Here is a 13,910-nt window from a genome sequence, read left to right as displayed (position 1 = left end):
GTAAATTTCTGAAACTGTTAATACTTAGAAAAAATTCGGAAGTTTTTTGCACTTAGAAATATTTTCATGGATGGATTATGGAGATTGTTAGAGAATGAGATGATACGCTCGAGAATTTTTGAGGCAAATGAAGTTTTCATTCTTTTTCAGTTTCTTGCGATTCTTTGTTTATATCTTCTTACTACTTCCTTTTTATTCGGAGTCATTAAATGGTAAAGGATTGGTGAACAATAAAAATCGGTTAATATAATTAGAATATTAAAGCATAAAAATTGGGGTTTTAAATGAAATCTAGGAGAAAATAGTGAGAAGAACGCACAAAAGTAACTTTTTCCGGGGATAGCGATTGATTACGAGCGGTGCAGAAGCCTTCTTGTGATTGAAAAAGAAAATATTAAAAAGTCTGACCTGGTGGAAACTTCGTGTTAAATGGGGAGGGGGGGAGAGACCTTTCAAAGCCTGAAAGGTCTTGAATTAATCCTTTTATTAAAAGAATTAATTCAAACATTGAATAATTAAAGGTTTTATAAAATAATGATTTTTATTTCATCTCTTTATATGCTAGTCTTATATTATTTATTGCTGCGAAAATTTGGGAATAAGGTCATGTTAATTATATCTGTGTCTACTTAATTATTGTTCTCTTATTAAATTCAGCAAATAAATTTATTTTAAATAATTTCACCTAATTTTATAATTATTTTTTTTAGCCACTTAAACTATATTTTCATTTTGAAGTATGATAGAATATGTTATTTTATTTGATATTCAAATAGATTTTATGATTGACAAATGATTTTTTATTCGATTCGGGGGATATTACAAAATTACGTTTTCATGCCAGCTGCGAATTAATTTCTTTTTTCTTTTTTTTAAATTTTTATTTATAATTGGTTCATTATTTATTGTATGGAATACAAATAAAGCATTTCCATAGCAACCCATTGCTGACCAGGGGTTCATTAAGATTTAGTTCCACAATTTCGCGACCAACGGTCTAATTGGAGTAATGTGGGCTGAATATCGAGTGGGCCCCTTTTACTTTCCAGACAATTGCGGTTTGATTGATTTAATTGAAATTACATACATTTGCTGACTTGTGTGCTCAATATAGGCTTATAAGTCATTGTCAAGTAGAAAATACAGATAGAACAATTCAGAGAAAGACATCACAAAGAATACATCCAGGGTTACGGCGGGATTCGAACCCGCTACCTCCACGCTTAACAGAGCGCTTGGACCGGCGATACCGCTCGGCCAGGGAGGCCCCTTGCGGTTTGAAGACGCTGCGGTGAATCGAACCTTAGTTCTTCCCAACAGATCGGTTGCTTAACAACAGACCAATCGTGGCTCATTGCCTAGAATAATTAAGTATAAAGTAAATAAAACCGTAATATAGTGGAGGAAAAATTATCATATTCTGAATACGTTAACAACAAAATAATTAATCAAATTAGAAATTTCTTTCGACAAAATTGGAATTTTTCCCCCTTTCCTGAAAAAAAAAATAAGTTAATGGCTTCCCTTATTAATAACATTTTCATTTGGTGATTGAAATAATTAAACTTGAAAAATTTCTTTCAATTAGTTTTAAATAGTTTATATTTCAAAGCTTATGACTGTCCTATTAAGAGAGAAGAAAAATTCTTATTTTTTTATGGTTTAATTCTCCAAAATAAATATTAGATGCGATTACTCATAAATCACAATGAATAATTGAATATATATATATATATATATAATTGACAGAAAATTTCTTATAATAAATGTTAAGAAAATGACACAAGGATATAAATTTTCTAATTTCCAAACTCTCTTATTTCCGTACACTTGTAGAAAATGTTAAAGAACAAGAGACAAAGAAACTACTAATTCCACCACCCACATCCCCTCATAAAGACAAGATATTAATATTAAAGGACGATTATGTTCTTGTTGTTGTAGTTCACTTACGCTAGAGAGAACTACTACAGTGGCGTAAAATTATACTGCCTGGGGCATGTTACCCTTCCATAGACGGTCGGGCATATGAATGTAAATATTCAATTGGAGTAAATTGTTAGGTTTTGGAAAATTATTTAGAGAGGTACTTTGCCCATTCCCGATGTGTACATAAGTTTTTTTTCTTTAAGACCAACAAGAAATTTGAACACTATGAAACAGAAGTAGTTATAGTTCATTTACGTCGCACTAGTGCTGCACAATGGGCTATTGGCGACAGTCTTGGAAACAACCCTGAAGATGATAGAAGACATGCCATCACAAATTCGATTCTCTGTAGAAGGGATGGTACTCCCCTCTGTCGATGGCGAAGTCGAGCCCTTTACGGTAGAACAGTTTAACGAGGACCAATACCGCACACCCTCGGTCCCTCCGCAGTCTGATCCAAGTGGTCACCCACCCGCACACTGACCGAAGCCAGTGATGCTTGACTTCGGTGATCTGCTGGGANATATAATTGACAGAAAATTTCTTATAATAAATGTTAAGAAAATGACACTGGGATGTAAATTTTCTAATTTCCAAACTCTCTAATTTATCCGTACACTTTTAGAAAATGTTAAAGAACAAGAGACAAAGAAACTACTAATTCCTCCACCCACACGATTATGTTCTTGTTGTTGTAGTTCACTTACGTCGCACTAGAAAGAACTACTACAGTGGTGTAAAATTATATTGCCTGGGGCATGTTACCCTTTCATAGACGGTCGGGCATGTGAATGTAAATATTCAATGGTAGTAAAGTGTTAAGTTTTGGAAAATTATTTAGAGAGGTACTTTGCCCATTCCCGACGTATACATAAGTTTTTTTTCTTTAAGATCAACAAGAAATTTGAACACTATGAAGCAGAAATAGTTCTAGTTGTAGTTCATTTACGTCGCACTAGTGCTGCTTAATGGGCTATTGGCGACGGTCTCGGAATCATCCCTGAGGATGATCGAAGACAACCCATCACAAATTCGATTCTCTGCAGAGGGTATGGTACTCCCCTCTGTCGATGGTGAAGTCGAGCCCTTTATGGTAGAACAGTTTAACGAGGACCAATACCGCACACCCTCGGTCCCTCCGCAGACTGATCCAAGTGGTCACCCACCCGCACACTGACCGAAGCCAGTGATGCTTGATTTCAGTGATCTGCTTAGAACCGTGTCTTAACGATCAGTCCACTGCGGGACGGTTTTTGATTGTAAATATAAGCTGTATAAATTTTTGATACAGCTTTGTCTCGGGACACAGCGGGACAAAGGACGACGAAAGAAGCAAATTCTGGGATGATTCTTTTAGCCAAGCAAGGAATAGAAATGCCGAATATGATAACGATGAAAACAATGATGGTATCAGCCAATCAAATAAGGTATTATCATTAAGCCCGCCAGCCATCAAAATATGTATTATTTTTTGTAAGGAGTCATGTAGGGCAGAAATATTCAATTAAAACCATATTATTTGAAGATGAAGTTAGGAAATTTAAACTGCGAAATACATATTTATTTCTATTTAATGTTTACTTTTCAAAGTGATTTGTTCGCTATAAATTAGTAAACTTTCTTTTCCTAAAATTATAAACACTACTTCTCTTAGTGAAATCATTAAGATGGCCTCTTGTTTAGTTGCAAAATTTCAAGCTGTAAGAAATGAAGTCTTAAAAAGTTACAATGTTTTCCGACGTCGTAAATGGAATAATGCTTCATAAGAACTGATTCAAGTTGACATTGGAAGGTAAGAACTTCAATTTTTCTTTAGTTTATGAACTTCTCGTTGTTTCATTCATAGAACAATCTTGTATCTACAAACAATGACGGTGAAACGGAAAGCGACGTCCTTTACTCAATTTTAAAGAAGGAATCTGAATTTTAAAAGAAAAGGCACAATAGTTTTTCCCTCTTGAATTGTCTTAAAGTTGTAGAAAATTGTCTTTTGTATTTTTAATTGCAACATTTCTACCAGAATTATATCAGCCCTAAATGTTGATTTAAGAAACATATATGAACAAAACAAATTATAATTAAAACAAAATTTCATAAGAATTAAAACAGGAAGTATTTTTTACCCCTTGAATTTCTTTCTCCATTGTACATTCTTGTCCCAGTCTAAAATATGAAAATGCAAATTTATTTAGTTTTTGATTATTTTCTAAAAATTTAATAAGAAATGCTATAAAAACGTGAATAAAAGTAGTTGTTTGATTTCATAATGTAAAACTAAATACTTTAACACCCTTCATAGAAACAGCTCAATTAGCATACTTGCACTGATAAAAAAAATAAAAAAAAAACAGTTAAAATAGTCTATAATAAATTATAATGAGAACACCACTTCTTAAACCGAGGATAGGATTTCTTTTGATATTTTAAAAAATTTGTTTTTGTTGTAAAAGTATTAATTTTAAGACAAGCTACAGTGTAAAGAGAAAAGGGAGAAAGTGGGCATATATATATAATGTAAAAAAGCATATATTTTCTTCTTTTAAATTGAAATAATTCACCTTATATTTTTAGAGACATTTACAAGGATTGTGGCAAGCATTTTTATTTCTGTTTTAAAAACTGATTAAAAAATTTATGTTTACAATCACAAGGTTAATTCGCGACAGTGTTTGCGAGACGGGACACCCCGTTTGCCCTATCAATAACAAAAATCATTCCCGCATGCCTAATGAGTTTGAATATGTGTCACGATATATTAAAGGGTGGAAAAAATAAACCTATTTGCGCCAATTTTTTGGTAAATTCACATGCTTTTCTGATTGTTTTTTCGCCGGAAATAAATCTTGTTCTGTCTTTAATTAATTATTTTTTTCGAATCATTTCCATATGATTTTTCAAATTCAGATGTATTTAATATGTTATTACGAAAGGTGCATTTTGAACTTGAGTTATCACTTTTTTGAAGCGTTTGATTCGTGACAATTTCATCGAATTTTTGTCATTTGTTTTGGCTTTTTTCGTATGGATGTTTAATATGATGTTGTTGTGTCATACGAGTTTTGAATTTGCACTATCACTATTTTTAATATGTTTGATACATGACGATTTTATAACAATTTCATTGCATTTGTTATAAAAAATACGATTGTTATATTTTTTTTTATCTTAGAGAACCAAATAAATTTTCTATTCGTAAAATTGCAAAGATAACTGGAGGCTGCTGTGTTGCTAAGTTAGGAGAAGCATCTGTTATGGCTACTGCTGTTTGTGACCCCAAAAAATCTTCAGTGTCTTCTTTTGTTCCGCTTACAGTGAGTATTTCTTACTGGAATAAGACTGTATTGTCTGTACTAGACACAGAATGGTATGTATTGTGATCTACAGTGTATTCACTTTATTTATACTAAGTAGTTAATCTCAGTTTATTCACAACTCTTTCTTTTACAAACTGTGAAAAAAAATAAAAATTATTATTTTCACTATGTTTGTTTTCTTTTTTGTTAATTTGATTATTCTTAAATTTGAATGTAAGAAAAAATTTACGATAGTAAGTTTTGTGGGTTTTGTAAATTGTCTTTTTATTAAAAACTGTCACTTTCATCAATTAGCTTTTATTTTTATTTAAGTATTTTATTAAAATGCAATTGCTATTTATTTTGTTTTTCAAGCTTAGTGAATCCTCAAAATTCATATTGCTGCGAAACACTATTACTGTATTAAATCTTTTCAAAATATGTATCTAAAGATGTTTGAATGTATTTCTTTATTTTTTACAGGAGTGAATTCATTTAAATATGATAAATAAATATATTTGTTTAAGCTTTTCATTTTTTTAAAAAAAAATATTAAAAATCTTTATAAAGCTTAATACTTAATTCTGAATTTTATGATTAAATGAAAAATTTTGTTGGAAAATTCCTTATGGATTTTCAGATTTTTAAAAGAAATTTTTTTACTTACTTTTAAAAGCTTTGAAAAAATGCTTATTTTATTTAAAAATGACGTAAAAATATTTGAATTTATTTTTTAAGCTTTTTTTTAAAAAAATAAATATATTAAAAATCTTTATAAAGCTTTTTCTTAATTTTATGATTAAATGAAAAATTTTGTTGGAGTATCCTTAAGGATTTTCAGTTTTTTTTCTTTTTTTTGCTTCTAATATTAAAAAGTAATTGCCAATTACTTGGTTTTTGTGACTAACTGAACAGTCCTACCAATTCTATTCCGCTAAAACTTTTTGTAAATATGTTTCAATGTTTGTTTTTTTCTTAAGAATACAGTTATTGTTCGTGTGCCACTTGGCGTAAAACAAATTAAGTCTGATTAATCTTGATAATATTTCCCTGTTTTTAATGATAAGGCAATGTTTTTAATGATGAGTTTTTTGATAGGTAGATTTTCGTCAAAAAGCGACTGCAGCTGGTCATATACCAATACCAATGACTCAGAAGCGAAGAGAATTTGGTGAAACTGACAAAGAAATGCTAACTAGTAGAGTTATTGGTAATACTATTATTCTTAATATTTTTTTTACCATTTTATTTATTTACTTTTTATAAATTATCTTTCAACCATTTTTTTTTTGTAAAATTATGCATATGAAATTACTCATTTGAAACCTTTATAGAAATAGATTTTTGTTTTTAATTTTTTAATAAATGTTTAACTAATATCAGGGNATATGTCTATATAAATATTTTTGGATTTCCTCTTTTTTACTTTCTGACTACTCTCATCCCTGTAATATGTATATTTTAAGTGATCAGTTTAAAATATGAATATTGCAGTGTATCACACACAAATCTTACCATCAAATCAAAAGTTATTCAAGGCATTCATTGTTTGTCCACTGTAAACTTTTGTAATATAATTAAGTAATTTTAATTTATAGTTATTAACCATTAGTAGTTATTGTTAGTCATATTTTTTTCTTTTGTGGAGAATCTCTGAATATAAATTGCTGAGGATTGTCAAGACCTTACCATGATATAGTATTACTGATTTGCAGCTTAAATTATGTTGCTATTTTTTCATGTTGCTATTATTTATGTTATTAAAAGTTTTGCACTGAATTACATTTTATGCATCTTGCAAAAAGTTGTAAAGATTTGATTTTTTATTTTTTTTAACATTCTTGTCATAAATATTTCTAAATTCATAAATATTAAATTTATTTGATACAGAGTTAGGTCATTCAATCAACATTTTGTCAGTAAAAATGGTCAGTAAAAGTCAAAGCTAGATATGCATTTTTAATTTTAAAAAATAATAGCGGTCTCGAAATAAAAGACAATGGGGATGCTTATTTCATCTTTAAGCTTTTGTTATTACGAATTTAACATTAAATTTGTGTATTTGCTTCTAACAACACGCATACAAAAAGATAACCTTCTTTTATTAATTACTATTATAACTGTATTTTAATTGCCGTGTGTAAAATTTTATTTTTAGACAGATCCATCCAGTCATTTTCCCCTTAAAACACATATTTTCTTCAATACAATTTTAACATTAAGTTTGTGCATTTGCTTATAATGACAGTAAGAGGCAATTTCATGTAGGGGAGCGGGGGGCACCTTTCAAAATTTTTTGCTAAAGAATTATTTGAGATGTTTTATTGCTTTCAAATTCTAAGTTCTAATTTTTATTTACGAAATTGATATTTGAGGTAACCTCTCAATTTTTTCCAAAGGTCTAAGCCAAAAACAAAATACCTAATTTCTCATATTTAGTGAACTAGTATTTTGTTGAAATCTACCCCTCATAAGGGGCAGTTTTCAACAGATGGTAGGGCACTTTTCAACAATCGAAGAGAACGTAACAATATCATACATTTTGGAAAATTAACTTAATTTATTATTTTTATTACTTTATGACTAAACATACTGGATTGATTTAAGTTTTTTCTACATTATTTTGTCTTTAATTAAATCAAAGTTTGCCGAGAATGTCATGAAAAATACAGCTCAAGCTGTTTCGCCGCTTAAACTTGGTAGAGGCAGTTTCATTTTAATGTTATTTCTTTTTATACTTCTAATATCCTCTTTTTCTGGAAAATAAAATTTCCACGAATCTTCCTTCTTTCTCATAAAATTCACTTTATAGCTGTCTTCTTCTATCTCTTACATTTTTCCTATAAATAGAACTTTTTTTTTCTTTCCACAAAACTCAACAAGAGCAAAGTTATTAACCTCTATTATTGTATCATCAGTTATCTTAAAATCCATCTGTTCTTCATTATCTGTAGTGGAAGGCATCAAAAAATCTTTCCATTCTGATTCAGTGTGTAAAGAAATGCCATCTGCCCACTCACTTTCAGAAGATTCAACAAATAATAATTTTTTTGATGGTTTTAACTTGAGCTTAATTTCATTTGAGTTTGATTTCCTCTTCGTTTCCAATCTTGGAATAGTTTCTTCTTGAATCCGATTTTTCTTAGGTGTTACAGTCAATATTTGGGACTTTCCCTTTTTCCTACCTCTTTTTTTTTAGCCATGGTAATAGATTTAGGGTAAGGTCTCACATCTACAGGTGCTATTAACCTAGGCTCATTAGGTTTACTTTCAGTTGACCTTGTTGGTGTACAAAAATTATGATTTCCTTTGCTAGTACTTAGAAGACTATCTATTTTACACCTTTCTTCAACGATTTGATCCACACGAAGAGTTTCACTAGAATTAATTGAAGCTTGTGAAACTGTTACAGAAGAAGGTTCAAAGTCTTCATCAGTAAAATTAAACGTGAAAAGGGCCAGATTCCAGTTTTTTGGAAACCTGCAGTGATGTTTTTGCTTGTAAATGTTAAAGTGCATGCAGTATTTGCTATTTTATTTTTATTTCATCTGTCCTTGAACAGCCGACCCAATTTTGGGTTTATGACTACTAATGTTCAACTCCGTAGCCTTGTAATTTTGAACCAATCCAGAAGACAAGGAAACTCCAGCTATTGCAGCCAAGTTATGTATGCTATTAGTCTTACCTGGATTCAATACCATCCAATCATACTCTCAATTTTGATTTGAATATGACTCCAAAGGCTGGAGATGATGAAAACAATGCAGAGGAAGGGTAACTAGCCCAATACCATTATCCTTAGCTAACAGCACAGTGACTGTTAAGATTGTCTATCACCAAAAGTATTTTATTTTCTGTTGAATGTATGCTTTTTAATATGCTTAGGAAAGAGTAGTCCAGTCACTTTTGAGACTATTGACTAAACTTAAACTCCCTGGTGATGCCCCAAATAACAGAGTCATGGAACCTTGCTCTCGGAAAAACAAGGAGGAACAGTGTTTCTTAAAGCATTGATTATCATGCTTCCTCGCTCTCCAGAAACTACCTGCCCCACCTGACAAGCTCCTAGCTTGGTAACAACATTCGGAGCTGGAACAACTGTTAAAACTCCACTTTTATCCAAGTTATATATTTGATTAACTGTAAAATGACCAGAAGTAAGAGCTCTCTCATAATTGTTGAAAAATTAGCTGAAGCTCTTGCGAATATGGTGTTTTCCGGCTTTCTTAAAGTAAGCTGTGGGTGACGCTTCATAAAACCTTTAACCCAGCCAATTCCAGATGTTTAATTTTTGTCCCAGCTACTTGGAATTTTAAAGTTGAGACTCTTTGCGTAATCATAGGCAAGTAGTTGAACTTGTCTGTAAGTTAGACCGTAATTGAGAATATAATGTTAAATCGTAAACTTTTCAATTTTCTTAAAATTAAATTATTTTTATTCTAAATCAAATTTTCTTGAATATTTTTGTGACATTTTAAAATAATTATTTTATTGACTCTTTTAGTGAATTTCTTGTTAATAAATTCTATTTTCAGTAACAATGCAACTAACTGAATCTTGATTTTAAGCTTTTAAAAAAAATTAATATAATTGAAGAAATTTTTATAATCATGCTTCCTTGAACGCATTCACATGTTTTTCAAAAAATTTAGAATAATGCCTTACAGAAAGAGTTGAGTATTTTAAATGTAACAGCCGTAACTAATGGGCTTTTGGCAGACTAATGACTTCTGCAAGATTACTTAACAAAAGAATAATAAGCCCAGAGCACCTTTTAACACGGTTAAAATATGCCCCTTAAACTCTGTGGAAATTTGCCCCTGGTAGAGATATTTTGGTTAAAGTATTATTAACCACTTTAGAAAAAGACTTATTACTAATAAATAATACAGTTAGAAGCAGAATTAAATAAACTAGTAGATGAATAAATATCACCTACCGTATTAAAAGATTACTGGTAGATAAGCAGTTTTAAAATCAGAACTGTCTTTTTACTTTTGGAATGTTGAAACATGTTCTACAAAGTAACACAACAGTGGTAAAAAGTGTTTAAAACTAAATGTTAACAGTTATGCAAAATTAAATCTTATTAGCTGGCATATTAGAAAATCATTAAGCAATATTAGAAGGCAGAAATTCTAGCTTTTGAAAGGTGCCCCATGTTGAAATGTACCCCCCCTCTCAACCTACTATTATGGGGTCTTTAATTGTGTTTTAATAATATTTTAAAAAAGTTTTTTAGACATATCCATCAAGTCACTTTTCTCTGAAGGATTTTCCTTTAAAACACATCTTTTTGTCTGCTTTAATGTAATGTGAACATTAAATTTGTGTGAGCAATATATCATCTTCTATTTTGAATTGCTACAACGTTATTAATGTGACGGACTTATTCTGTATTTAAATTGTAATTCTTACATTTTTTTTTTTAGACAGATCTATCCGGCCACTTTTCCCTTGAAGCGCAAGTGATTCTTTCTTTTCTAGTTTATTTGTACAAATTATATTTTCACTGTAAACTCCAGAATAAAATGATGACAGTTAAATTATTCATTTCATGAAGCATCAAGTGCTTTTTCTTTTCTATGAATTGCAGTTTATATTCAAGAGAAAATGTTTTATATATGTCCCAATTAATGAATTAATATAAATACAAGGAAAAATAATTTTATGAACCTTTCACTATGTTCCTTTAGTACATTATTTCAAGTGGAGTAGAGGCAAAAAAAAAATCCTTTTGCATTTTAAAATTTTTACTCTTATTTCCTCGGTTAAACTCTCCTTTTAAAAAATTAATAGATGCAAACTATACTTTTAAAATGATCTTTATAGCATTAGTAATTTATATTATTTTACAGAATGCTTATATAGTTTTGGATTTATTATATTGATTAAGCAATATTATACTGCTTTGTATCTAGATGTATATTTTTTTTTGCTAACTTTATCTAAAAGATTCAAATTTTTGCACGTTTATTGAAAATAAATAATTCAGAGTTTTTATATTCAAGAAATATTGTATTAAAAATAATAAAAGCATAAAATATATCCAAGTGAAAAGAAGAAGGAAAACTTTTTTAAATGTATAAAATATGCAAATTTTATTACTTGTGCTTGATAAGTTGTTTATATATCTTTCATAAGTTGTTTTTATCAATGTTTTTAATTCTTTGGTTGACATGCCAGATATCAGTCTGTTAAAAATTTTGGAATTCTTTTTTGGAAAGAAAAAAAACTATGTACCCTATGACTGTCTTTTATTTTCTTTACTTTAATTTTAAAAATCTAAGCAGACAGCTGATTTTTAAAGAAATGTTTTGTGATTATTCTACTTTCTTTTTCATGTACAATCATTATTATTATAACTTTTTTTACAGATATCATGTAATCTATTAACATTAGATTGTATTAATGATCCTGATATTTTGAGCATTAATGCAGGCATATTATAAATTCATCTCTTAAATAAATTATTACTGTTGTTAATTTGATGTTGCAGGTGGNAATTACATTATATATATATATATATATATGTATGCACATGTAACAATATTTTTGCCAAAAAATTAGTCTTTTGAATTTTTTTAAAAAATAATTGTTTATTTTGAATTTAATAGCACATATGAGTGCTGTTTTAATTTATTTTAAATATAATAATAAGGCATTAGTGAAAAATTTATGCCCCTGGTTATTAGAAAACAGAAAAATCTGCCTGGAAAAAAGTAGGGGATTTATTGTCATCCTGAAATAGTTTTATTTATTTTCATGATTATATAAAAAAAAAAACAAATGAAACATTTTATTTTGTAGCCACAACTTCGATAGGATACCGATACAAGATTTTGAGAATTGGCTTTGAAATTTTCCTGGGAGTTAGCAAGCAGTAAATTTTGTTTTAACAGGATGCGTAGCATTTTTAAAAAGTGCTTATTTTTGATTATGTTTTTTAGAAGCTCTTAAAGGTCCTTTTTTTTTATTCGACGTTTGTAAAGAGTGCTTAATTTTTTATCACTTAAAAAGAGATTTTTTCTTTGCCACATCGATTGTCGTTCTAAATTACAAAAAAATGTGTGTTTTATGCAATTTTCTCTACAATATTTATCTAGTTATTTTATCATGATTATGTAAAGTTTCTGAAAGTGTTTCTAAATTTATTGATTTTATGTTTATAACTTAAGAACTTTAAATGATAGAAAAAAATAATTTTTATTACTGCAAAGATCCTAATTATGATTCGTTTTTGGAAAGTGATTAAAAATATTTTTTTTGAATGGTTAAAAAAAACTTAAATGGTGCTTATTTTTTGTTGAAAAATCTGGCTATGCACCCTATTTAAATAATTAGGCGGCTAATGCTATAAAAATATAATTTTGTAATTTAAATAAAAAAACAGTTGGCACTAAATTAAATACTACTATCATTAATTCAGTAATGTGTTAAATAGTTATTGCCAACATAGTAATGTTATTATTGTTTTGATGTGTCAATGATAGAATACTATCTATTTAAAGTGTTGAATACTGAGTAGATGACATTGCTATTGAATGTAAAATTGTTAAAGTTGTGTTTTGTTTAATTTTTAGCATTTGCAGCCTTAAGTCTTTCTGATATTCCTTGGAATGGTCCAGTTGGAGCTGTTCATGTAGGACTCATAAATGATGAAATTATAATTAATCCTACGAGGCAAGATTTAGATAAAACCTCTCTAAATCTTATAATTACGGCAACTCAAGAAAATAATGTTGGTAGGTTGAAAATAGGAATACTAGCATTCATGGTTTTAAAAGAGTTATATTATATCCTTGTCATAAAACAGTTAAGGCACTTTTAACTGTTTTTCCCCCCTTTAAATTTTAGAGACTTTAGTTCGTAAAATGGTATTTTTGCTTTACTAAACTGATTTCTGTATTTTAGACTGGAATTGTATTTTCATTTCTGACTTTAATTCATGTTTTTTTTAATTTAGTTTTTTCTGAAATATTTATCATTTTTATTTTTAGTTTGTCAAATTGGTGTTTTTTTTCCCTGGTTTTTTTTACTTTCATAGTGGCTGCTATGAATAGAAAATGTTGATTTTAATCAGCTTGATTAAAATCAACTAATCACTTAATCAGCTTGATTAAAATCAACTAATAATTCAATCAGCTTGATTAAAGACTTACTATTGACTAATCACTTAATCAGCTTGATAAAGTAAACTCAACTTTTTTTAAAAGACAAATCATTGATCTAACCCATAATTTTTTTAAGGAATCAGTAGTTTAAAATCTTTCACAGTTTTTCAATACGGAATTGTTTCAAGCTTTTATTGATTTTCATAGTTTTAAAGTTTATTGTAACTGTATTGCTTAGTTAATGAGTTTTGATAAGCATTACTTGTGCTATAAATTATTTTTGGTGATTTTTGTAACATTACATTATGAAATTATTACATTTTTTAAAAAATTTTCAGAATGCAAGCAATTAAAGTGAACATTTGTTGCATTTTTTTTAACGTATTATGTATCTTAAAAAGTAGCTATTTAATAGTTTTTTTTTTCTCACAGAAAACAGATGGTCATGATAAATTTTCCTTTTGCTAGTGTTAAAACATAATTTCAAAAACATATTTTTTTTATTGTTGTAAATATATTTTTAATTCCAAAAGTATTTATAATATTAAAAGGAAATTATCCTGATATGATGTAT

At 28.9% G+C, this 13,910-nt stretch overlaps 1 protein-coding gene across 3 annotated transcripts in view; it reads left to right on the top strand.

Annotated features, from left to right (window-relative positions):
* The first annotated feature begins 2,831 nt into the window (after nt 1–2,831).
* Nucleotides 2,832–13,910, top strand: part of LOC107450264 (polyribonucleotide nucleotidyltransferase 1, mitochondrial-like) — a 29,353-nt gene continuing 18,274 nt past the window's right edge. Inside the window, exons 1-5 of one of the 3 annotated variants that reach the window (XM_071184258.1) lie at nt 2,832–3,721; nt 5,099–5,240; nt 6,321–6,432; nt 10,655–10,690; nt 12,806–12,967. The gene's annotated coding sequence lies outside the window, so the exon portion shown is untranslated. Of the gene's footprint in view, nt 3,722–4,561; nt 5,241–6,320; nt 6,433–10,654; nt 10,691–12,805; nt 12,968–13,910 lie in introns of those variants that run through there. The other 2 variants (XM_071184259.1, XM_071184260.1) reach the window with 2 other exon arrangements.

The sequence above is a fragment of the Parasteatoda tepidariorum genome, chromosome 8 (genome assembly GCF_043381705.1).
Source record: "Parasteatoda tepidariorum isolate YZ-2023 chromosome 8, CAS_Ptep_4.0, whole genome shotgun sequence".
Taxonomy (NCBI): Eukaryota; Metazoa; Arthropoda; class Arachnida; order Araneae; family Theridiidae; genus Parasteatoda; species Parasteatoda tepidariorum.
Note: the sequence above shows the minus strand (reverse complement) of the source record. Positions and strands in the feature narration are given on the sequence as shown.